At 35.2% G+C, this 24,086-nt stretch overlaps 1 protein-coding gene across 2 annotated transcripts in view; it reads left to right on the top strand.

Moving 5' to 3' along the window:
• Positions 1-24,086, top strand: part of Bap170 (Brahma associated protein 170kD) — a 457,905-nt gene that overhangs the window by 83,876 nt on the left and 349,943 nt on the right. The window lies entirely within an intron of this gene.

Below are 24,086 nucleotides of genomic sequence, written 5' to 3'. Positions count from 1 at the left end.
ATATATCATGAACTTTAACCATAATAACCCATCTGAAAATCTAAAAGGATAATTATCTAAATCATGGCTTATCTGGGTCCATGATATGCCAGCTAAAAAGAACATCTGTTTTTCTCAAACTCCTCTGCACTTTGAATAAAAGTTGAATCAAACAATTTCTTTAGCAGAAACAGTTTCTTATCTTGAAAACCACTTTTTTCTTATGAAAACTATTATTATTATTTTACAGGCACATTCATGGAGTCCTAAGACTCATTGTGGAAGACCCAAACTATCGACACAGTATCCATTGTATCTCTCTTTGAAACCATTAATAGACAAAGCATAACTGATTCAGGCAACCTATTCCATTCGTTCATCACTCTTTAAGTGAAAAATCAACTCCTCACACTCTTACTCAACTTCCAAGGATGATCTCTTCTCCCCCCCCCCCTTCCCCCTAGCCAAGTGGTGAAATGTTTCCTTTGTATCTGTCCTATAAAATCCCTTAAGTACAGTAAAATCCCTTTTTTACACTTATCAGGGGACTGATGGAAAAAAGTGTAAATAGCAGGAATGTAAAAAAACATTAAAAAAAGGCTAAAAAGATGACTTACTGTAATCTAGTATGTACATACTAGATTACAAAATTTAATAACTGAAAATAAATGAATTTACAATTACTTACATTTATCTATTTAAAAAAATCTTTAATCATTGATTGTTTTTGCTTTTCATTTTTTTTTTGACATAGCGTCAAATTGCTTTTCATAATAACCATTTGCATAATTGACCTGTTTTTTTCTATCCTGTTCAAAGTGGACACGGAGGATCCAAGATCTTTTGCTAAATGCACATGTGTTCTGGCATGCCAATCTACACATTGCAGAATTGTTATCTTTTCTTCTACCGAAATACATTTTCTGTCTTTTTTCTCCATGTTACTAACATGGATAATCTACCATCGCAACTTTCACATGCTAAATTATATAGCAGAAATTCTGCAATATCAATTTGTACTGTGATTGAAAAATCATGGTATCGCTCATCACTACATTACTGCTGCAAGCGTGCAAGTCACCGTGATGGTGGAAATGAAACTACAGCCGAAAGCAACGCCACCTGGGAACAGAAATGTGCAGATTTCCACAGAAATCGATTTGAAAATCAGTATTGTCACCCGAGAAAAAAATGCAAATCATATTAAATAATGTCTGCATCAAGTTGTTAATAGCGGGAAAACTATATATCGTAAGAATAGGCCTTAAGATGGGACCAACGGAAAAATGGCAGGAAAACATAAATTGCAGGAACGTAAAAATGGAGTTCTACTGTATATGTTTCTATCATATATTCCCCCCCCCCTTTCTTTTTTTTTTCTTTTTTCTTTCTTTTTTTTTTTAATCAATCAACTTTTTTGCAACCCACAAACTCCTAGTCTCTCCTCATCAGGAGCATTCCACAGATCACTCACCATCTTGGTCAAGAAATCCACATGACCAGACCTGAGCACAGTAATCCAGATGTACGGATGCACACACCTTGCTGGATAATCTCAAAAATGTAGGATTATTAAATTATTTTTAATTAATTAATTAAATTACTTTTGAACCCATAAAATTTGTTCTTTTGAAGAATCTCTTTTATAAGGAATAAAAATTTTTAAGCAAACTGCCTTTTTAACTGTTTACATCCATTGAGTTACCCCATAAAATCATTAACAGTTTCTCTCCATAATCTCATTCCCTAAGTAAAGAAGATCAGGGAGCAGACAAATTCTCTTCCTCATTGCTACCTAGTGTTTAGAAGTTTCCATCCCTCTAATATATCTTATTATGATCAGATAGGAAGATCAGTTAAAATACATATTTCAGAACAGCAGTCATATTCAACTTATTTTAATCCTCATAAATTGAGGTTGGCTAACATAGAATTGACATTTACCACAGGATAACATCAAACTGCTGCATAAGAGTATTTATTAATATGAACATTTATTTAAAAAAAGTGTGAGGAATTAATATATTGGTTAAACCTAAATCATAATGAATGTCTTTCTATTTCAACAATTTTGGAAATTGTTATCCTTAACTGTATGAAATTTAATGATTCCAAGTAGTGTTTATCCTAGTAACCTGTGACTGCATGTGTTAAAAAGATTCCATTGTAAAATACATTTTGCTGTTCAGTTGTATTCAAATTTCTATTGTTTTTCAACCCATACTGAAGAAAGATGTTTTACAAGAGCTTAATGAGATATCTGTTAATGGTTTGGTTAATAAAGTTATTTACTGGATTTATGTTATGTCTAATAACCATGAATGATTCGATGACTTTCTCTCTTTTTCTCTTGAGCAGGATCTTCCAGTCTTCTCTATTCCTTGCTGTTCGAAAAAGTTCCTTATATGTTCTGCATCCCGAGATGTTCTTTATTAATTTCAGCCAGGTAATTCTTGGTCTCCCAGGCAGTTGGAAAAATATTGATTAGGACATTAGGAAGTCTGTCTGTGTCCATGCATACAGTGTATCCAAACCATCTCAGTTGTTCTTTTCTGATTTTTTTCTATTATTGTCTTTTTATGCAATAGTTCTTGTCTGACTGTGATGTTTGTTTTCTTTTCTATCCAACTTGTTCTATTTATTTTTCTTAAGCATTTCATTTCAAATGCCAGCAGTTTTTCTCCTCTCTTTTTTTAACAGTCCACGCTTCTGCTCCATAGATGACTATTGGTATAATTATTGCTTCATATAATTTGATTTTGGCTTGCTTAGATATCTTTGTTTGTTTTCCAGATTTTCTGTAATTTTCCCATGGTGGTCCATCCTATCGCTATTCTGTGTTTGATTGTTTTGAGTTATATCTATTGTTTCTGTTAGTTTTGATCCAAGGTATATGAAGTTGTCTATTTGTTCTCCGTTTAGGGTGGCTGAGATGGTAGTTCCGTTCCTCCCTATTTTCATCACTTTTGTCTTTTGTATATTTATTGTCATGTCATATGCTTTACAGGTTCGTTTAGCTTGTTGATCAACTTTTGTAGTTCGTTTGGGGTTCTTGCAAGAAGGACGAGATCATCTGCATATTTGATATTATTTATGTTTAAACCATTGACATTGATTCCAGGCTCATTGTCTATTGCCTTCTTTACAACTTCTTCTAGATATATGTTGAATAGGCATGGGGATAATGGGCATCCTTGCATTACTCCTTTTTGGATTTCTATGGGTTCTGTTGTGAGTGTGTCCTTTTTAATTATTGCATTTGTTTGTCTTAGAGTAATATTTTATCAGAAACTGTATTATATATTTGTCTATTGCTTTTTCTAGTAGAATTTTAACAAGGATCTCTTAAAATAGTTATTAATGTCTATTGTAAAGTTTTTATTAAGTGGCCATTTGAGAGACCTATGGGAGCTGAAGAACCAAGAGTTTCCTGTATAAGTGATAATGATGAATGGCAAAATTGATATTGCAGGTGATAATATTGGATTAGAGAATGTTTTATGCAACTAAGTTGGGTGTGATTAGATTGGATTTTATGAATTGTGTGATGTTTGGAAAGGAGATACTGTAGGGCTGCAGTTGACTTTAGGAAGGCTGTGTTAGTGTAGAGCAATAAAGTGGTAGGCTGAGGTGCACAAAAGCACTTTGGGGGATATGAGACTTTTTATTTTATTTTTTTAATTCTGATGACTTTTTTTTTTACTTTTGTATTATTGCAGATAAATGCAGGTCTACTTTGTAATTAATTTTTCAATAACAAAAAAATCTCAAGGAGGTTTTAAACAAAATATTTCTTGGCATGTATCAACTAACTTCCGTTAGAGCCATGTCTGGTTGAAGACACAATTACGTTCCAGCCATGTGGTTTGAAACTGTTTGCACTTAAAGTTTAAATTCAAATAGTTGGAACCATGTGGCTTTAACTCTTTGCTAAATTTACTGTATGTATATTGGATTCATATAACTGAAAATGTATTTAATAATTAAAAAAATAAATACCTTAATAATTATTCATTTTGAATGAAATATTATTACTTTCCTCATATTGCCTTTGCCTGAGAGGGGATACTCTGTTGTTACTAAAATTTTAAAAGTAACATGGGTACTCAAAGTTTGGGTAACAACACACGTGTAGAGAGGTTAGACTATGAAAGATGAGTTTTTTTTTATAGTGGAAATTACAATCATTAGGAGCGACTTCTAACTGTAGGTTGATGGTTGATGGTTGATGCTATGGTGTGTGTGAGAGGGAGAGAGGAATGCTAGTGTATTATGGATTAGTAGCTTTCTGCACAAGTACACTATAAGAAGGATGAAGGAGCAACCCCAAGAAATATGCAGAAAGCTATGACGTTGAAAGTTTTTCCACTTGGTTATACTAGAAATTAAAGATACCAAGAAATTATATTCTTAGTTTAATCCTTTATCCAAGTGTAAGCAAACAAAGTTTGCACATGAAGTAACTTTGCGATTGGCTAACTCGTATATGCTAAGCAAATGTTGTGAAGTCATTAGCCTCTGTCTACGAGTTACCCATCATGAAGTTATTTCACAAGCAAACTCTGTTTGCTTACACTTGGATAAAGGATTAAACCAAAAATATTTCTTGGCATCTTTAATTTAAAACTATATACATTATTCTAGTGTAGTTTCATATCAACAGTTTCTTTGAAATTACCATGTTATTTATTAATATGTTTATAATATTGTCAGGTGTTACATTTTGGTCTTCTGAGGTACCACTAATGCATCAGTCCACCTGGAGTCTTTCTCTGGATATTTGTTTGATATCAAACACTTGTCTTGCTAACCTTTCCTCTTCCATAACATTTAAGTGACTGCTAGCTTGAATTAAGTCTGTTTAAACATTATTGAATGTTGATTTGCTTTCTCTAATATTTTCATAATCTGCATTAATGCTATCTCTCCAGGCCCCTAATTTGGGAAGCTCTCATCCTCTGCATTTCAGCCTAACACGAATGTCTGCTTTAGTCAACTAGAGGGCACTATTTAGGATTTTATGTCTACTCTCAGTTGACATGCTTCATCTTCATTACTTAGTGTAGTGCCTGCATGCATGTATTTTTTTTTTTTTTTATTCTGTGATGATAGCAATTTGACTTTGCTGAAATATTGAAAGTATTAATTATTTTTATTAATAAAGTAGTCTACATTGGAATTTCCTTAAAAAATATAGTTATACTTATTATTACCAGAGACCTTCAGGATATCAGAGACTCATCAAAAGAGGCCACACATCACCCATACCATCTATCATACCTGTTCTTGAATTCAGTGACACTACTTGCCACCTCCAAAGTCAATCCATTCCAGTCATCTGCCATTCTATGAAAGAAAAAAGATATAACTCTCACCATCCTTCTTGACTGCATTCATTCTCAACTTCCATAGATGCCCTTTTGTTCCCTCCCACCATAAAATTAAAAATTCCATCAACTGATCTTTTTTTATGTTGTATGTTTTATTTTGGTTTAACCAATAAGAATACAATTTGGTCAGCTAAATCCCAAATTGCCAGCCCATCCTCGTTCGTTCAGTATCCAAGTAGATACCCAACAGGGTACACCACGAGAAGGTGAGGATTGGACATTAGGTCAGAAGCCCTGGTCGGTTCTCCGCATTCCTTTAAAGGCTATGTGGAGGTCTCCTCTCAGTTATACAGCTTTGACCCTTAAGCACCCCCTTAAGGTCACTTAAATAGAATGGAAGAGAAAAGATTAGCAAAACAAGTGTTCTCTGCCAGGTTGGCAGGAAAACGACCCAGAGGAACACCAAGATATAGGTGGATTGATACGGTACAAAGTGCCTTAGACGATAGAAATATAAGATCTGATAATGTTGGAGTCTTGACAAGTGACAGACTGATTTGGAGGAAAATTGTAGATAGGAAGTTAGCAATGATGTAATTTTTTCATGCAGTACTATCATATCCTGTACATCCCTTGAAGGTACATGGCAGGAATTTGATGATGATGATCTACTGATCTATGATATGATCATCCTTTTTTTTTTTTTTTTTTTTTTTTTTTGTTCCATGTTTGCTAGTGTCTGAGTCCCAAATTCTGAATCTGTTCTTCTAATTATCATCTTTAATACTCACTTGAACATCTTTAACACTGCTTTACATTCTCTCTGTTCATTTCACACAAATTATGGACTCTACAGGTATGTTTTAAATAATTATTTTATTTTAATTTCCTGACATTTCGACCTTCATATTAAGGTCATCATCTGGAGTATACACACACACACACACACACATATATATATATATATATATATATATATATATATATATATATATATACACACACAAAGACAAGATAATAATAAATTTAGTTTAATCCTTTATCTAAGTGAGCAAACGAAGTTTGTGCCTGAAAGTATCTTCAGGACTGGGGTAAGGTAGTACAACACCGAGCAACCCGTTGTAAAAAAAAAAAAAAATACAAAGACAAACTAAATTACATTTCACATAGCATGTTGAAGAGACAATGATTTTATCAACGGTTATTCTACTGGCCTGACCTCTAGTGAAAATAAAATAAAATTACAATAAATAAATTAACTACATCAAAGCTATATTCTATTTAAGACAACATCAGAGAAACATTCTTTCATGTACATAGTTTTGTTACAGTAAAAATGTTCTAATTTAACATGACAATTGTTATGTTAGATTTAGGATCCTGGATTACCTATGGTCCTATTTATGATTAACTCTTAGGAAGAAAGGTTAAGTGAGTAGAATACGTGCCTTCTATATGCTCGGGATTTTTAGCCCATCATTATTGTTAAGATTAGGGTGATTGATAAGAATCTTACAGGCCTTCTTAAATTTACATTCATACCATGTTTTGGTGTGATGTAAACCAGCATTCTTCAGCCTTTTTACGCCTGCGGACCGGGGAAAATAGGAGAAATATTTCTCAGACCGGCTGACGGCTAAGACAGAAACATAAACCAATGTAGATAGTATTTTATTTATTAAATCCAATGTTATAAAATTGCAATTTTTAGCTAGTGTGACATCTGCTGCTGCTTAGAGGTTAGAAAATTTGATATACGTGGCTGGAGCATTGTTTCTGAGAGACGAAGAAATTTTTGGCAGACCGCCAGGAACCTTGTTCTTCAACTGTGGTTCGCAGACCACAGGTTGAAGAACAAGGATGTAAACAACAAATGCTTTTCCAGTCAATTCTATGTAAAGTGTTCAGGGCATGATCAGAGAAACCAGCTTGACCATAGTTATTATATTTAATGTGTCGTTTACGTTTTTTTTTTTTTTTTTTTTTTTTCTGATAGGAATTGTGCATCCTGTTTCCTCTATATAGGACAAATTACAGGTTCAGTGAATACAGTATACTCCAGGGTGGGCCGGTGGAGGGAGGGGATCCTTGGATGAGATGAGCAAGTTCTTTAATTTTGCAGGAGGTTTAAAGGTGGCTTTAAGGTTGTATTTTTGTAGTATTCTGTTTATTTTGTCTGATATCCCTTTAATGTATAAGGATGGTTACAGTTTTATTGTAGTCTTGTTGATTTTTATTTTTAAGTGAGGTCTACAGAATTTTGTTGATAGTATTTTGGGTGTAACCATTTTTTAGGAAGGTATTGCTGATAACTTTTAATTCATCTTTAAATGCTTGTTCATTGAAGCAAATCTTCAAAACCCTGTTTTTTAATGTATTAATGACCCCTAGTTTTTGTGTCGGGTGGTGGTAGGAAATTTTGTGTATATATTGGCAAGTATGTGTCGGTTTCCAGTGAAGGAAAGACTGCCAGAAGGAAGATGCGTGACAAGTGTTTCTAGAAACAGAAGTGTGTTCTATTTTTCAATCTCAGTTGTGAATTGTTTGCATTTGTGTTGTTTGTTCAGGTGGTTGAGAAAAGTGTCTAATGTCTGGGGACCATGGGGCTAGGCTAGATAGCAAAATTATCATCAATATATCTAAGCCAGACTTCAGGTTTTAAAGGAGAGGAATCTAGAGCATGTTGCTCAAAATGTTCCATGTAAAAGTTAGCAATGGGGGGGAGGGGTGAGCCCATAGCTGTCTTTTTTTTGTAGGTAGAAAATGTTTTCCACACAAAATAGCCAGAACGTAGTACATGTGTGAAGAGTGCTGTGATATCAAGAAAGAATTTGTCCTGTAATAGAAGGATTGTGTCCTTGATTGGGACATTTGTGAAGAGGGCAGAGACATGAAAACTGACTAATAAATCATCTTTTTCCAGTGTGATGTCTTTGATTTTGTTTACAAAGTGTTGTGTATTTTTAATATAGGAGGAGAATTGAATGACCTACCAACTCCTTGAGTGTTGACACTAGTTTCTTGGTTAGATGATAATTGGGGCTATCTGTACCTTCGGCCGGAGTGGCGTGTTTTGTTTGCGAATCTTTGGTAGACCGTAAATTCTTGGGGAATGATCGTAGTGCAGAATTAACTTTTTAATGGTATCTTCGGGCCATGTGGTCACTAATTTAAGTAGCTTCTCCGTTTTCTTTTTTATTCAATTGGTAGGTATTCTACTCACTTAACCTTTCTCCCTAAGAGTTAATTATAAAAAGGACCATAGGTAATTCTCATGATCCTAAATCTAACATAACAATTGTCATGTTAAATTAGAACACTTTTACTGTAAGAAAACTATCTATATGAAAGAATGTTTCTCTGATGTAGTTAATTTATTTTATTTCATTTATTTATTGTAATTTTATTTTATTTTCACTAGAGGTCAGGGGCCAGTAGAATAACCATCGATCAAATCATTGTATCTTCAACATACTATGTGAAATGCAATTTAGCTTGTCTTTGTTGGCTTGTCGCGCGCGCGCACACACACACACACACACACACACACACACACACACACACACACAAAAAAAAAAAAAGAAGCTAAATTGGGGCTATCTGTACCTTCGACTGTCAGCCGGAGTGGCGTGTTTTTTGTGAATCTTTGGTAGACCATAAATTCTTGTGGAACGATCGTAGTGCAGAATTAATTTCTTGATGGTATCTTCGGCCCATGTGGTCACTAATTTAAGTAGCTTCTCCGTTTTCTTTTTTATTCAATTGGTAGGTATTCTATTCACATAACCTTTCTCCCTAAGAGTTAATTATAAATATATATATATTAAGGATACAAAGTAATTTTATAAACTTGGTTTTTTAATTCCTTCTCCCAAGTAAGCAAAACAGTTAAGTTTGCGACTGAACGTAGTTCAAGTCTAAAGGTAGTGCAACACCAGGGCAACTCGTTGTAAATGTGGGTAAAGCTCTGATCACTATTCTTAGTATTTCCCATAATGTAAAACACATCTCACTAAGAGATGTATACTGTTATACATTATGGGTGTGGGGAGGGGGGTCACTACTCTGACCTGTTTCAACCTTTTTTTGAGGTCTCCTCAGTGAGTAGCTAGACCCTGATATACCAAGGGTTTTATCAACTTTACCTATACAAGTTGCTTTTACTTTGAATAAGAAACTCTGGATGAGATAAAGATGTGAAAAGTTTTTTACCTTGGGGATAATATATATTAAGGATACCAAGTAATTTTATAAACTTGTTTTTTTTATTCCTTTTCCCAAGTAAGCAAAGCAGTTAAGTTTGCGACTGAACGTAGTTCAAGTCTAAAGGTAGTGCAACACCAGGGCAACTCGTTGTAAAGGTGGGTAAAGCTCCGATCACTATTCTTAGTATTTCCCATAATGTAAAACACATCTCACTAAGAGATGTATACTGTTATACATTATGGGTGGGGGGGTCACTACCCAGACCAGTTTCAACCTTTTTTGAGGTCTCCTCAGTGAGTAGCTAGACCCTGAAATACCAAAGTTTTTAGTAATATAGAGCCTTATCAACTTTACCTATACAAGTTGCTTTTACTTTGAATAAGAAACTCTGCATGAGATAAAGATGTGAAAAGTTTTTTTACCCACCTTTACAAGGAGTTGCCCTGGTGTTGCACTACCTTTAGACTTGATCTATGTTCAGGTGCAAACTTAACTGTTTTGCTTACTTGGGAGAAGGAGTAGAAAAACTAAGTTTATAAAATTACTTGGTATCCTTAATATATATTATCCCCAAGGAAACAAAAAAAAAAATAGTGATTGGAGCTTTATCCACCTTTATAACGAGTTGCCCTGGTGTTGCACTACCTTTAGACTTGATCTACGTTCAGGTGCAAACTTAACTGTTTTGCTTACTTGGGAGAAGGAGTAAAAAAACCAAGTTTATAAAATTACTTGGTATCTTTAATATATATTATCCCCAAGGTAAAAAACTTTTCACATATATATACTGTATTTTCCAGTGTATAAGATGCACCCAAGAAATTTAATACAATTTTCTGGAAAAAAACCTAAAAAAACTTTTTCTGTAGGCGGAGGTCCAACATATCTTTCAGCTTCCCTATTCCCATGTTCTTCCGCATATTTTACAGCCTGCAATTTGTAACTTGAAATATATGAATGTCACCTGTTTTTTTCCATCACTAAAATCTACGGGGAAATATCAAACTGAACGCAAAATATCTCGGCACGTCAACTCAATACTTATAAACATCAGTAACTGATTACTCAAATAAGATATTATGAAATTTGAATAGGGACTCCCCATTTTTAGCCAATGATGTGCTAGAAGTCACGTGAAGGTCACGCATCAATTTGATCACCATTAACCTCCTACAAAGATCTTGGAACATAAAAAGGAGTGCGTATGATTTTGAAAAGAGGAAATAATCTTTATCTTCATTATATAAGACACACCCCATTTTTAAGATGAATTTTTAAGGTAAAAATTGTGTCTTATACACCGGAAAATACGGTATATATATATATGTATATATATATATACTTCAGATGATGACCTTAATATGTAGGTCGAAACGTCGGGAAATTAAAATAATTATTTATAACACAGTTGTAGAGTCCATAAATGCGTGGATAGACTTATGTGTTCATCAGACATGTTGTAATAAATTTAACGGTATTGATATGAACACAGATGGATAAGAAAATAACTATTTATTAACTTAAAAGCTAATATTTCGCTGGTATTATATCCAGCATCTTCAGAGCACACAACACAAAGTCTGTTACAAATGCAAGACAACCACAATCTGGTGTAACAGTGGGGCTAGTATAAGTAATTGCGGAGTGCAACACAAGACTAAAGTCCTAATAGGGCGCCATCTAGGTTTTAAAAAAAAAGTTCAAAGTTTTGAAATAGTAGTCCAAATAATAGTCTCTTATCATGTTGGAGGCTTAATGGATTTTTTACAACCTTCCTATATTTCGTCCTAGTCACTAGGACATCTATGGGGATTACAAAAACAACTAATGTAACATGCACACAAATATACAATACTAAGCCCAACCATGTGGGTGACACTAAAGTCCTATCTAGGTGGAGCGCCCTCTAAGGGCAGTAGTAGGTGGCCTGGAATGTAAGGTGGGACCTCTGGTGATGAGTGTTTCCCAAATCTTCGGAAGCTTAATGCAACCGTATTTATTAAGATTTGGTTGGTTTCTGAGAGCTGCTGCTGCTTCTAAGAAGAGTCTCTCTTTCTTGAATTTGCTGTGGTGGAGCATGGTGGTTTTCTTCCATGATACCCTGTGGGTGGTGTCCAAAACATGGTCAGCCAAGCCTGAATGACCATAGTTGTGTTTACAGATGTAAGACTTATGTACCTCCAGGTGGATGGATGCTGATCTGCCTGTCTGTCCAAAGTACGCAACCTTATAGGAACAGGGTACTTTGTAAACTCCAGGCAGAGAGAGAGAGGAGGGAGCTGATCTTTCGTAGAACGGATAAGGGTAGCAAGTTTGCGGTGGGGCTTATTGCTGTGTGTAGGTTGTACTTTTTTAGAATCTTGGCTATTTTTTCGGATGTGCCACGGATGTAGGGTATGGTGATGGCATTTTTAAAATCTTGTTGAGGAGAAGGAAGGGGAATGGGGGAGGAACTGATTATTTTTTTGATACTGTGATCGCTGTAGCCATTGGGGAGGAAAGTGCTGTTTATGTGGTTCAGCTCAGTAGTGAGGGTGGTTCAACTGGAACAAAGATTGTGGGCTCTCTTGGTAAGAGTTTTAATAATGCCATATTGTTGAGAGGGGTGGTGGTGGGAGAGTTTGTGAATGTATCTGCCTGTGTGTGGGTTTTCTGTATACAGTGAAGGCAAGTGTATCATTAAGCAGGCGTGTGACTAAGGTGTCTAGAAAGGTAAACAGTTCTTTTCCTTTTCCATAGTAAACTGGATTCTTGGATGTAGGCTTTTGAGATGACTGAGGAAGGAGTCTAACGTGTCTGGGCCATGAGGCCAAATAGAGAACACATCATCTACATATCTTAGCCAGATAGAAGGTTTAAGTGGGGCTGAGTCTATGGCTCGTTTTTCGAAATCTTCCATATAGAAATTGGCAAGTGGGGGTGAGAGGGGGGAACCCATGGCGGTTCCCTCTATCTGCTTGTAGATTTTGTTCTTCTAAGAGAAATACCCAGAGTTAATGGCAAAGGAAAAGAGATCTAAGATGTCAGAAGGAAAAACGTTTTCTAAGAGAGATAAGGTGTCAGTTAAGGGAATATTAGTAAACAAAGAGGAGATATCAAAGCTTACCAATATGTCTGCATTATTCAAGGTTAAATTTTCTGTGAGGGCTTTAAAGTGGGTCGAGTTTTTTATATAGAAGCGGAATTTCCGGTGAGGGGGGTCAGAGAGTTGGCCAGCTGTTTAGACAGTCTGTAGCAAGGTGCATTGGTGGCATCTACTATAGGCCTGAGTATGGAATTGGATTTGTGGCAAACCGTATATTTTTTTGGGGGGGGGGAGCGGAAAGGTTTAAGTTTTTCCGTGATGTCAGGGGGCAAGGAAGATACTTTTTTAAGTAAGATTTTTAATTTCTTAACTTGTGTTTTTGTGGGGTCGTGTTCTAGTGGGACTTAGCTTCATCGCGGAGGATGATATTCATTTTACGATTGTATTCACTGGTATTAAGAACGACTGTGGCATTACCCTTATCCGCTCTAGTGATGACGATACTCTTTTCTTTCCGTAGTTTCAGGAGAGCCGTGCATTGGGCATACATTAAATTACTTTTTGGAGGCAAAGAATGAGCGAGGATGTTGGCGTACACCCTACAACATCCTGATGTTGTAGGGTGCTTAACAAACATCAACTGCACACCGTATTTAAACCTTATGTGAAATTAGCAATTCTCATCTGTTCACCTAAGGACAAATGCACTCCTTTATCACATCCAGGAGTCTATGAAGTGCCCTGTTCTTGCCATCTAGCCTACTATGGACAGACAGGAAGAACTGTGGACATCCGCCTCAGTGAACACAAAAAATATATTTGACACTTTCGCTATGGCAAGTCGGGTCTGGCAGACCATGCTTTGGATACCCCAGCACACAGGATCAATTGGAAAAAAACAAAAGTAATGCACAGAAGCTTCTACAAGTCAGAGAGGTTGTTCCTGGAATCAACAGAAGCCTTAAAACATACTCCAAACCTTAACAAGTATGGCTGTATAAATCTACCAAAGATTTGGGAGACAGTCATCCTAAGACCAAATTAATATTTATTACTTTTATTTTATTTATTTTATTTTTTTCAAACTTTCTAAGACTATTATTTGGACTACTATTTCAAAACTTTGAACTTTTTTTTTTTTAACCTAGATGCTGCCATATAATGACTTTACTCTTGTGTTGCATGCTGCAATTACTTATACTAGCTCAGCTGTTACACTGGATTGTGGTTGTCTTGCATTTGTAACAAACTTTGTGTTGTGTGCTCTGAAGATGCTGGATATAATACCAGTGAAATATTAGCTTTTAAGTTAATAAATAGTTATTTTCTTATCCATCTGTGTTCATATCAATACTGTTAAATCTATTACAACATCTAGAGTCCATAATTTGTGTAAAATGAATGCTAATCACCTTTTAATGCTAAAGGAAAGGACTGTAATCTGCATCACTTTGGAAACAAAGTGATCCGATTCTGTGTACTGACAAGATGAATGTCTTATCTTTACATGTCAGTGTTAATTTCAGCAATGTATTAATCCTCAGAGTTGTATTTGCAATCTTTGCTATACGAACTCAAACTGTCTATCTACTAAAACTCCAAAATCTCTAATTCTTATTGGCTTAAACCAAAATATAAAATGATGGTACAACATGACAGAATTTCATGCCAGCTGGGCCATCGCCTTGTTAAACAAGGCCCCTGTCGTTTTCACCAGGGAACCAGGGCGAACAATGAAATGTAAGCTACTGGAACAAATCCTGAAACACACCCCAACTCCATATCATCAATCATCAGAGAGTTCAACATCGGTACTATCAACATAAGAAGTCTAAATGGTAAAGAAATGCAGCTAGCTGAGGAATTGGATAAGTACCAGATTGACATAATTGGAGTGACTGAAACAAAAAAGACAAAAACTGGTGAGATCTTTCTGAGCAATAAATACAAATTGTTATATTTAGGCAATAACAATCAAGGAAAAGGAGTAGCTGTAGTATTAAACACTAAATATGAGGCTAATCTTCTCAGATGGCAGGTGGTATCAAGTACATTGATGTGGGCAAATATCAGAATGGAGATCTGGACAGTGAGACTGATTTGTGCCTATGGTTCTACTAAGGTAGAAATGGAGGAATTTTTTGAGGCTTTAGAAAATGCAAGTGACACAATGAAAAAAGAAAAGTTAATTATTGTTGGGGATCTACGAGGGTGGTCTGAAAAGTTCTTGACCTAACAATGAAAAAACGAATTTATAATTTCAAAATTATTTTTATTTTTCAATATAATTTCCCTTAAGACTAATACATTTATTCTAGCGATGCTTCAGCACCATTATCCCATCCCATTAGTGGTTCTCAGTAAGATCTGCAAAATACCTCTCTACAGCTACAATCACCTCTTGATTTAAAGAAAAATTCTGACCAACGAGGAAGATTTTAGTTTTGGGAAGAGATAGAAGTCAGAGGGAGCCAAATTTGGGGAATAGGGTGGATGTTCCAACAATTCATAGTGCAGATACCTTAATTTTCCCATTGCCAAAACACCTTTGTTTGCTGGTGCATTGTCCTGATCAAAGATGATTTTTTTTTGTGGTCTGGTTAAAAGATTGGAATAATATTCCCCGGTTATTGTTTTACCCTTTTCAAGATAATTAATAAATAAAATGCCTTTAGCATCCCAAAACACCTATGCCATGACCTTTCCTGCTGACGGAACCGACTTTGTCTTCTTTGGCACTGAACAACCAGCTTCTGTCCACTGTTTGGATTCTGATGTGTAATGGTGAATCTAAGCCTCATCCATAGAAATAAATCAATGCACATAATCAGTTTTTTTCTTGTTAAAATGCTCCAAGCACCATTCAGAGATTTTCATGTGAGTGCGTCTTTGATCTTTTCAGACGACTCTTGTAATTTTAGAGTAGCAAATGAATGTCAGACATACAAAAATATTTTGGGAAAATTTGTAGAAAAGAGCAAAGCTAATAATAATGGCAAATGCTTGTTGGATTTCTGCTAAGGCATGGACTGGTTATTAATCTAACCATGTTCCAACATAAATATGGGCAAAAATTCACATGGAAAGAAGAGGCAAGGAATAAGAAAAGTCTCATTGACTACGTTATTGTTGATAGTGATATTTTCTCACTGTTGCTTGATAATAGAGTGTACAGAAGATTTGAAATTGGAAGTGATCACCATTCAGTTTTGAGCAGGTTAAAATTGAATATCATATTGAAAAGAAGAACATGTAAGAAAGTTTTACAATGAATAAAAGTTGAACAGCTCTCAAATTTAAACTATAGTCTTAAATGCACAAACATTATTCAAGAAAAAATGAAAGGGTTTGAGAGCATGAACCAAACCTTGGAGGTTCAGTAGCGTATCCTGAATAAAACATTGATTGATTCAGCCAGAGAGGCATGTGGTGAGGTTGTCTGCAGGGATGGAAAAATCAGAACTCCATGGTAAACATTAAGTTAAAGAGGCGGTGAAGGAAAAGAAGAAATCATATCAAAAGTTTCTGGCAAATATTTCAGCTACTAAGGTAGAAGCGGAGGAATTTTTTGAGGCTTTAGAAAATGCAACTGACACAATGAAAAAAGAAAAGTTAGTAATTGCTCTTAGAGAATACAGAGACAAATGTAAGAAAGCTAAACACTGCGTAAACCTAGCTAAACAAAAGGCATGGGAAAACTTTGGTAAGAACATAGAAATAAATATCAAGAAGGTGGCAAAATATTCTGGAGGCTGTTGAAAAAGCTGAGAAATGGAGGAAAGAGAAAACTTGTGAAAAAGATATCCTTGATGTGTGGAGTGATTACTTTGAAAAATTCCTAGATGAAACATCAGTGACAGCACAGTGGTAAAAAAACACTGACCAGTCTTGCAATCAGGAATGCATATCCATTCATGAAGTACAAAAAGCCATCAAAAGCCTGAAATGTGGAAAGGCAGCAGGAGTAGATGATATTTGACCAGAAATGCTGAAGTGTGGAGGTATAAAGGTCTTACTGTGGCAGCATTGCATAGTTCAGAAGGCCTGGACAGAGAGACATATTCCAGATGATTGGAGTAGAGCTCTCATAGTACCCTTGTATAACAATGGAAATAAAACTGAACTACTGAGTGTTCCTGGTAAGATTTATGCAAGGATGTACATGATCCCCTGTGTTATTTATTATCTATATGGATCACATTATAAAGCAAAGTGGTATTAAACTTGATATCAAAATTGGAGATGTTAACGTCAGCTCTTTGCTTCTGCGGACAACGTTATATTTCTAAATAAATCCACTACAAATCTGAAAGATTCCCTGACTAAATTGAATAACTGTTGTAATATATATGGTATAAAGGTCAACAATAAAAAGACAAAGACAATGAAAATAAGAAGAAGCATTGAAAATATCAACTACATTGTGAATGGGCGACCTATAGAATAAGTAGAACATTTCAGCTACTTAGGCACTATTTTTAGTGAAGATGGTAAATTAAATATTTAAGTAGACAACAGAATCAATAAAGCTGGTATGGTTGGAAGTCAACTGAATAAATATATATGGAATAAGAAGAGAAATTAGTTCAAACACTAAATTAGCTATATACAGCAGTGTTCAAGCCAATTTTAACTTATGGATCTGAAAGCTGGGTTAGAAATAAAACATTTAACCAAAGACTAGAGACCACAGACATGAGAGTCCTGAGAAAGATTAGAGGTGTGAACAGATGGCATCAATGGCAATATCATATAAAAACGAGAATATTAGGAAAGAACTTGACATTGTTAGCATCCAGGAATGTGTTAGCAGAGCTAATCTCAGGTGGTATGGTCACTTAAACAGAATGGGAGAGGCAAATTTCTTTGCCAGGTTGACAGGGAAAAGACCAAGATATAGGTGGATTGATACAGTAAAAAGTGCCTTGGAAGATAGAAATATAAAATCTGATAATGTTGGAGCCTTGACAGGTAACAGATTGATTTTGAGGAAAATTGTAGATAGTAAGTTAGTAATGATGTAAGTTTTTCATGTAGTACTATCATATCCTGTACACCCCCTTGAGAGTACATATCAGGAATTTGATGATGATGAACTTTACATTTACTGACATTGAACTGAGAGCCATTTTCATATGCACCGTGTCACGTATGAGATCCTTTCCAATGTCATAATTGTAAAAAATAACAATGGACCAAGACATATCTGTGTGTTACACCACTGGGTTAAATCATACATGCTCACTCCTCTCTTTCCATTCACCACTCTCAGATATTTGTTATTCAATCATCCTCTTATCTAAGCTAATAGTTTATAAACCAATTTCATATCCCACAACTTACATAGCCTTCCATGCTGCCATGTATCATTGTTGTATCCATTCCCATTGTCTAATTCATTGGTAACATTATTATAAAACGTAAGGAAGTTGCTTAATCATGATGTTCCTTTAGTAAATTTATGCTGTTCATTGCAAAGTATACTCTCTCAATTTTATATGAAAACTCTTACCAAATTTTCTAAAATCTTTACCACCACTCTGAAAATCATTGCCCCACACTTGTGCAATGTGATTATCATACTTTTCACTCCTGGATAATCTTCCATGTTCTGAGACATAGCTTATACAGTTTGTGCAAAGGCATAGTCACTTCAGCAGAACAGTCTTTTAACATCCATAGTGATATCCCATCAGTCCCCCCAAATTCTTATTCAGTTTATGCAACAGCTCCAGTACTTCATCTTCCTCATACACGAAGTTGATAGTTCTTTGCAGAATGGGTACTTATTAGCAGAACAATGTTTTCTACATCTGCTTTAATAGTATTATTCTTTCACATTGATTCTTTCTTTTACTTACAAAATAGAATTCTTTTGGATTAAGCTTGCAGAGCCAGTTTCTTTGCATACTCTTGCTTATCTTTCTATACAATATTTGCAACTCTCCTGGCTTGCGCTTTATAATTTTCATAACCGACATGATCCTTACTCACATTGTATTTCCTTCATATTGTCTTTTTCTTTAGAATCTCTTGCTTAATAATATTGTACATCCATACCATCCGTACTCTATTTATTCTTCAAATCTAGGGACAGATTCTGATATTGCATCATTTAAGTATTTTTTAAATGCATTCATGACTGCTGATACCCTCATCATCTGGCAGCCTATGGGCACTTATTAGGGAACAGTGTTTTCTGCATCTGCTTTCAATAGTATTATTCTTTTACTTACAAAATCAGAATACACTATGGAATTGAACATAGTATACTCCTCAGTTTGTCATAATTCCCTGCTTTGTAGTTCAGTATGTAACGTTTCTGAATGGAATATCCATATACTTAGTAACTTATTAAATCTTACCTATCTAATTATATTAATCTTATTAAATCAAATGTAAACAAGTTCCTTCTTTCCCAACCCACTACCCATATATGGTACTAATGTACTATAGGTTGATCAACCAACCTCTCATGTATGGTCTCAATATATAAATAATAATATATAAAAAAAAAATCCCATGTTGGTACAGCATGGTCATTCCTGTTAGTCAGAGGCACACTAATCAGATTTAATGCTCTTTAACCTCGACTTCCTTCTGTTGCATGTGGCTTGAGTTGAGGAATTTGTCTCGCAATACCTCAGTTTTATTCTTCTTTTGATTCACTGCTGCACAACTAATATATAAGTTGATAGGTCTTGAAGGTACTTCACACACACACACACACACACACACACACACACACACACACACACACACACAGACTGTTTATGTTGAGTAAAGGATTAAAACAAGAATTTAATTTCTTGTTATGTGTACTATATTTTGGAACCTAAAGAAGTCAGATAAGAAAATGATAGCTGCTTTTGAGATGTGGTGTTACAGAAGGCTGTTGAGGATATATACTGAAAGGCGTACAAATCAATCGGTGTTAGAAAAGATCAGTAGAACTTTCAGGTTCCTTAAGTATATTGACAGAAGCAAGTTAAAATATTTTGGATACATTGAAAGGATGGAAGGAGGACTTCTCAGAACAGTAATAGAAGGTAAAGTTCCTGGAAAAAGAGGAAGGAGTAGACCGTCAATGAGATCGATGGTGTGTGTGTGTATTGACTGATCTTCAGAGAGTTGAAGCCTCCAGAAAAGCATACAACAGGACTATTTGGTGAGAACTGCTGTAGTACATCACTGAGCATCGGAGTGACCATGTAGCATCTGTGGATGTCCAATGAACAGAAGATATACGGTGGAACCTCGGTTGTCGAACATAATTCGTTCCTAAAGGCTATTTGAAAACTGAAACCATTTTCCCATAAGAATTAATGTAAAATGGATTAATCCGTTCCTGACCCCAGATGATTGCTTATTTAAAGCTTTATAACAGTACTTCATGTATAAAGTCATATACAAAAACAATGAAAATGCTTAGAATCTTACACAAAAAGAATAAACACAATAAATAGATAAAATATAGATGAAAATTGATCGCCTCTTATACTGAACTGCGTATAGCAAGATCCAAGACACGAATACCATTTTCATTAAGTTTTAAAAGAGGTATACTGTGAGTAGACGTATCGATACAAAATTAATAACGGAAAAAACTCACGTACAAAGATTATTTAATAGTATAACTTTCGCCTGTGTGTCACAGGCATCTTCAGTACATTAAGCTCAAATTAAACACTAACTGACAATTCCAAAAAGCGCCACCTAAGTAGCTGGTGTAAGATAACTAAAAAGGTCAATAACTTTCCTAAAAAAAAAAATAAAAATAAAAATAAAATTAAAAAAATCAATACAATAAAAAGTTAGGAAAGATTAGCTGATTTGTAAAGTACTATCTGCCATAAAGGGGATAGACGTAAGCCGTCGGATCTGTTTAAGTTAGGAGAATGAAGTAGAGTTTCACATGTTTCTTTATAAAGGTGTTCCATGAGAAACTGACTTTTGTGAAGAACTCTTGTCTTTCTCCAATGAACTCTGTGTCTAGTGAAGATGGCATGTTCTGCAAGTCCAGGCTTTTCAGGACTATTAAAACACTGGTTCATCGGGCCCACTCCTTTTGTTCTTCAGACAATCTTTTACAGAAAGAACTACAATATATAACTTCTTCCTTTCTATCTAATGGTTATAAGAATTGCTTCATTAAAAGATCTTTGAGTAGTTTTAATATGTCTTCCTCTTCAAACACAGAAGAAATAATGCGCATTACTCTCCCTTATGTACAAGGCATCAGTGAACGTATAGCAAAAGTTTTAAAACCACTGAATATTTTTGTTGCCTTTCGACCGTTTAGAAAAATCTCCACCTTTCTCACTTCTCCTAAGGACAAGCTTCCACATCTTAATCATCCAGGTGTCTACCAGATTCCGTGCTCTTGTGGATTATCTTGTTTCGGACAAACAGGAAGATCTGCCTCTATTCGGCTAGAAGAACACCAATCTTATATTGAATACTTTAAACCTGAAAAGTCTGGACTTGCAGAACATGCCATCTTCACTAGACACAGAGTTCATTGGAGAAAGACAAGAGTTCTTCACAAAAGTCAGTTTCTCATGGAACACCTTTATAAAGAAACATGTGAAACTCTACTTCATTCTCCTAACTTAAACAGATCTGACGGCTTACGTCTATCCCCTTTATGGGAGATAGTACTTTACAAATCAGCTAATCTTTCCTAACTTTTTATTGTATTGATTTTTTTTTTTTTTAGGAAAGTTATTGACCTTTTTTAGTTATCTTACACCAGCTACTTAGGTGGTGCTTTTTGGAATTGTCAGTTATTGTTTAATTTGAAGATAATGTACTGAAGATACCTGTGACACACATGCGAAAATTATACTATTAAATAAGCTTTGTACGCGAGTTTTTTCCGTTATTAATTTTGTATCGATTTGCCATTTTCATGTTTGGATATGATTTCTTTTTTCACCTCTATCTTGGTTCTAACAACTTTTCTTTTCGCTTTGCTGCTATCACTATCCTTCTTCGGCCCCATGGTGGCTTATTTAATAATAATTTATATATAAAAAAAAACCCATAAAACACGAAGAAAATCAAGAAAAGGCACTGCAAATTCAAGAATGCGAATGAGTTTAGGGGGAACTGTGACAGGTATTGTAGGTATTGTGTGAATAATGGTTAGTATGCAATGTTGGGTCTTCTGCGATGAGTCTTTTGATTCCATGGAGGCACCTTATTATAATAATAATAATATACAATAGGTGTCTTAAATTAATTAATTCTTCAGAAATTCCAGTAGGTGTCTGCACTGAGCGTAGGCTACAGCTTAACTGATGTTCTCCAGCCGTAATCTCAGCCCTCAGAGCACGTGGTCGCCAGTTTGCCTGTTCGGAAACGGTGTGTTTTTTGTTCAGAAAATATGTTCGAGAACCAATTTGTTTGAGATGAGAGTTGTTCGACAACCGAGGTTCCACTGTACTATATTTCATAACCAAGTGAAACAACTTTTTGTGAATATATGCTTGCATCTTTTTTTTTATTTATTAAATGCTGTTGTTCTTGTAAATGTAGTTGACACCCCCCCCCCCCCCCCCGTTTTGTTTTTTTAATTTTTAATTCATTTATTTTATTAGAAAGATTGTATATAAAAAAAGCTGTGAATCTTATAGTCATACATTATCCTGACTTAAAGTGAGTGCATAAAATTTCCAAATTTGGCCCAGAAGTTATCCTGCGTAATAACTATTACGAATGTTAATTTTTTTTTTTTTTTTTTTTTTTTTGTTTTTTTTAGTAATTTAAGTGGTGTTTTCTTTGAATTCTAATTGCTACTTATCAAGCTGTCTTCCTAACTTAAAACATCATATATTACAACATGCTACACTCTCCAGTTAGTTTTATTTTCTCTTTAACTGTATGCATTGATAATGGTGTTAAAAGAAGACTGAAATTTCTTTTCCCCTTAAATAATTTGTTTCCAACATATCTGAATTGCAGTGGCTATACTGCATGATTCAGGTGGCTTAGCCAGAAGATTCAATTAGAGCTCTGATAATTCTCATCTACAAAAGGGAATACAAGTGACTAATTTGGAGGGATTTTTGTAATAAATGTTTCAGGTAAAATTTATGCTAGCATATTGGAAAAGTGATTGAGAAAAATTGTGAAAGAGAAACTTGGAGAAGAACAAGCTGGATTCAGGCCAAACAGAGTTTGTCAGGATCGGGTTTTCACTTTACAACAGATATTGAGAAATCATGTGAATATTATTATTATTCCTGACACCTCCAAGGAGTCCCAAGACTCATCGCGGGAGGACACCTACAACTGTCTTAACTACTACACCGAACCTCTACTACGAATCGTCTCCATCAACGCCATCTGCCGCCCACCACAAGTATTTTTTGTCTGTAAATTGCATGTGTTCTGAAGGGCCAATTTGTCTGTATGCAGGATGAAAACCCCCCCCCGGGTTTCTGGGAGAAAAAATCCTGCTACCTCCATATGGGATCGACTAACTCACCTTCGATTGAAATCACCCAGATAAAGATTCCTCCCGTCGCGATGAGAATCGAACTTAGGCCTATTCCAATTGAAGGGCACAATGTACCATCGTTCTTCCAGTCTCACTACGGAGGCTATTAAATGTGATATGGATCTGTATGCAAGTTTTCCACGTGGAAAAAAGCATACAACGAGATGCCCAGCGACAGTTTTCAAAACACTACAGTTATATGGGGCAAATGGGACATTATACAAGACAATAGTCTATATTTAAGTGAGCGGTTAGAATTGAAATAAATACAGGATCACGGTTTGATGTAAAATCAGATGTAAGACCAGAATGCACATTATCTCCACTCTTGTTCGTCATCTATATCAGGGCTGTTCAACCTTAGGTAATCCAAGAATAATAAATACAGTACATATATTATATATGTTGGAACAAAACAGTGCAAGAATGCTTCTTTGACGCATGTAATATTTGAAAAACATGGGGATCAGCAAATAAAATTACCAACATCAAGATTATCGATTAGTGATAGAAATAAAATATCTAATATCATTTGATTCAAATTGTTATTTTATTTTTTCGCTCATGAAAATCAAAACCCACAGGCGGGCCCTACAAAATCGCACTTCGGGTCGTGTTTTGGACAGCCCTGATCTATATGGATCACATTATGAAAGAAAGTGGCATTAGGCCTGATATTAGAATTGCTGATAGCAAACTTAGCTTTTTGCTTTATACAGATCATGTTGCACTCCTAAACATATGTAGTGCAAGTTTCCAGGATTCTCAAAATTGAATAATAGCTGTAACAAGTTTGGCATGAAAATCAAGGTGTAGGTGGATTGATTCAGGCAGAAGTCCTTAGAAGAATGAAATGTTAGATACGACAATATTGGATTACTGACAAGTAATGGATTAATTTGGAGAAAAATTGTTTATAGGAGATTATTAATAATGTAAACTTAATCATGTGGTGTGCTGTCATAGTAGCCTGAACCTCCCCCCCCCCTTTTCCTTGATGGTACATATCAGGAAAATGATAGCAAATTGGTCTCTTAATTAT

This window comes from Typopeltis vanoorti, chromosome 16 (assembly GCF_054136105.1).
Source record: "Typopeltis vanoorti isolate ZY-2024b chromosome 16, IOZ_Tvanoo_1.0, whole genome shotgun sequence".
Classification (NCBI taxonomy): domain Eukaryota; kingdom Metazoa; phylum Arthropoda; class Arachnida; order Uropygi; family Thelyphonidae; genus Typopeltis; species Typopeltis vanoorti.
Note: the sequence above shows the minus strand (reverse complement) of the source record. Positions and strands in the feature narration are given on the sequence as shown.